Genomic DNA, 3,843 nt, shown 5'->3' with positions numbered 1-3,843 from the left:
GCAACTTTCAGAGGAAAATGGAGGATTCCAACCCTAGCTATCATCTACAACCCTCACTATAACAATACCAGGTCAACTTAACCATTCTGAACGCAACAATCTGAATCCATCTGCCATCACTGACTAAACCCTTCAGCCCTGATGTTCATACCCATAACCATCCCATGGCCAGGTCCAAGCAACCACAATAATCATACACACATAAAGCATAATAAACACCAATCTGGAATACTATGCATTTAGATATCAAATTTTATTGCTACCAGGTACATTCACATTTACCATGTTTTCCATATACAATTAAACTGGTATAACATATAAGTTCAATTTAAACAATTCACCACATATAATCAGTATACAAACAATTATCCAAATATTCATCCACATGCAATAGCAATGCTAATCAGCACGCCTTAATTTCATCACGCAACAGTCAAGGGCCAGGCCCTATCAGTAACTCATTCTCCCTATTAATCATACAAATTAATGCACTCATATTCATTTCAAGAACTTAAGCATATAATCTCAAGTATTCAATTACAAAACCCTGAGTCGAGCTTGTCTTTAGCAGCAAGTGTACATGTCCAGCCAGTCTTCAGGAACCCTTAAACCTAAACCGCTCTGATACCAAGTTCTAACACCCTAGATAACCAAGATCGTTACATTGTGTGTTTAAAATAGTGCAAGACTTGCTAACCAAGTCATTCAAATAAAAATGTGAACCTAAAGCCATAAACAAGTTAGGTTTAAAAGATTTTGGTCATAAACAGATAATTTTCATTAAAATAAATGTTTAGTACATGAGATCCCGAAACATGGTTTAGAAAACATAATTACAAGATTTCCAAGTGTTATAAATAAGCAAAGCCACTCTAATGGCAAAATACACATTTTAGGTTTTCCGTCCCTATATAATCCCTCAACCGTGGCGGCTGAGCAGCTGAAAATGTACACCTCACCCCCAGAGCTCTCCAACCCATGGTTCAACCATCATACCCATGCCTTTACTTGCACCATGTAGCACCCGTGAGCCAAGGCCCAGCAAGAAAACCATAACATCATAGCATGATTAATGTCAATAACCAAATAATTCGTATATCATAACCTGATAATCAACAGTCCATAGCATTAACATAATCATTGATAACAATTGAAAATTCAACAATCTATTATCCAGGTATTCATCATATCATGTTCATCAAATTAACAACAATAGACATATCATACAATAACTAGGGTTGACGCCCGTAGGCCGCACCCTCAGTTTAACCCACTGTCTTCGCCTCACTTAGGTTGAGCCCAGTGTTCAACCCACTGACTCTGGCTCAATTAGGCCAAGCTCAGTGATTATTTAATTAACCTCAGCTACCAGTGCCCGAGTTGCCTCCTTGTGCGCCAATATTAATTTTGGCACTCTTAGGCCATTTATTTCATGTCCACATGGCATAATACCATCATATGACATTGCATACAAGTATAGGGAGCTCTTAGTCCCAACATAGCCATACAAGTGAAGCAGTTCCGAGCACAATCCTTAGCTCCGAGCCTTGGCGATAAACCTAGTCACAATCCATAAATGGTACTTCGATGAGTTAAAATTCCAAAGGACAATCACGGGACCAAACTCACGCTCTCGGGACCCATAATTCTACCAAACGAAGTGGTGAAACCATGCCCCCGAGCCCCCAAGCAAAACCCTAAAAAGTACTTAAAAAGCCAAGTTCTGGAGGCAGGGTAGTGCTATAGTGCTACCTATAGGGCGCTACGACACTACAAACAGAACAAACCCCCCCCCCCCCCCCCAAGAAACGCAGCCTAGCATTGTAGCGCTCCGAACCTAGCGCTAAAGCACTGCAACCAGAAAATGCATATTTTCTAGGTTTCTCCTTCGAATCTCCCTGAGCCAAAACTCCAAATATCCAACCCTCAAAACCTCCAAACGCAAAACTAACTACAAAACTTCACTTTACTCATCATAGGAAACAAAACCCAACCAATTTTTCCCCAAAAACTCCAACCAATCCCCAAAACCCATACTCAAATTCTCATATCCAAAACATCATAAACACAAAGTAAGAACTCAGAAAAATTCAGGGGTTAAAGCTCAAATTCAACCTAAACTACTCAGCAAAACACAAAGATTAGAGCAAGGTTCTTACCTCAAATTGTGGCCCAACCTCCAGAAGAGACCTCACACTAACTCAGCCAATCTCGTTGAATTTCTTTCCATGTTTTCCAGCTCCACTTCCAGCTTAATTCCCTAAGCTTTTCAAGCTGAACTTCATGGACAGAGGTCCCAATTCCTCAAGACTCCCAGTAGAATTTCCTTAAGCTAAACCTTTCCTCAGCCCCCCTTTTTTTTCCTTAACTCCAAAACACAAGAGAGAGAGAGAAAGAGAGATATTGTGCGAGATGTGAGGGAGTGAGAAGAGAGAGTTTTCCTTTTCTTTTTCCTTCCTTGAATAATTCTATAACCTTCTATTTAGTTCTGAGTCTGAGTATATCCCTTAATGACTAAAAAGACTATTTTATCCTCCTAGGTTCTCTAATCCTCAAATGGCCCCTAGGGGTAAAAAGGTCATTTTACTCCCAATTCTCGCTAATTCCTCAAGTGTTCCTATTATTTACCACTTAAGTCCCATCATTCAATTAACTTCCAATTAGTTACCCAATATTTAATAATTTCCAAATTATCCCCCCAAATTCCCAAAATACCCGCTCGGCTCCCCGAAGTTGGGTTTAAACCCCCGTTGTGACTATTTCGCCAATCCGCTCACTAGGACTGTCTCAAGCCACATGCTGCAAATATATCCACATAATAATGTGGTCTCAACAATTTATCACATATAATTACATTTATGGCCACAACGGGAAAAAATTACAAATATGCCCTTTAAAAGTTAAGCAGGGCCCACATGCATATTTAATACTCATAAACGTGCATTAAATCTTTCCCATGTAATCATATAATCACATATTCATGCATGCCACATAACCCTGGCATGCATATCATTAATTCACATAAATACCAATTATGCCCTCCCGGCATACTAATCAAGGCTCTTAAGCCTTATAAATACCAATTATAAGGCTCTTAAGCCTTATACTAATCAAGGCTCTTAAGCCATATAATCACATATTCATGCATGCCACATAACCCTGGCATGCATATCATTAATTCACATAAATACCAATTATGCCCTCCCGGCATACTAATCAAGGCTCTTAAGCCTTATTAGTAATTTTGGGTCGTTACAGGGTGAATCCTCTCCCAGGACAAAATCAATTGAACAATCGGCTGGGGAAACGCCCGCAACGGACTAAGCCCCGGAGTGTCCCGAGATAGGATGACCATGGAAGATGTTTTTATCCAAGCTCGTCGGTGAACAAGGAACACGGAGGGCGTAAACACGGAGAGGATCCAAAAGCTGTTAGTTCGGGAGATGACACATCCAGTGTAGATTTACAAGACAACCTCAATGCTCGAAAGAAGTTGGCCCGAAAAGAAAAGATTTACCCTTGTGGAGGCGACTTAAGGAACAACCTCAACATTAAGAGGAATGAAAGATTCCCCTTAACGATGGAATGGCTAGGCAATTCATTGAGCAGCTGGCCGTTCTCAAAAAGGTCACAAACCGCTTTGTCTGAAAACAAGAAGGCGGAGGTTCAGATTCAGAAGATGAAGAGAAGGAACAATGTGCAAAACACATCATGGACATAATGTTACCCAAGGGGTTCAAGATGCTGGATATACCTGCCTACACCGAAAACACCGACCCTAGAAACCATCTATCCCACTACAATCGCCTGATGACTATAGCCCATGACTACAATAATGGCAAG

This window comes from Humulus lupulus, chromosome 4, assembly GCF_963169125.1.
Source record: "Humulus lupulus chromosome 4, drHumLupu1.1, whole genome shotgun sequence".
Classification (NCBI taxonomy): Eukaryota; Viridiplantae; Streptophyta; class Magnoliopsida; order Rosales; family Cannabaceae; genus Humulus; species Humulus lupulus.
This window is presented reverse-complemented; position numbering follows the sequence as displayed.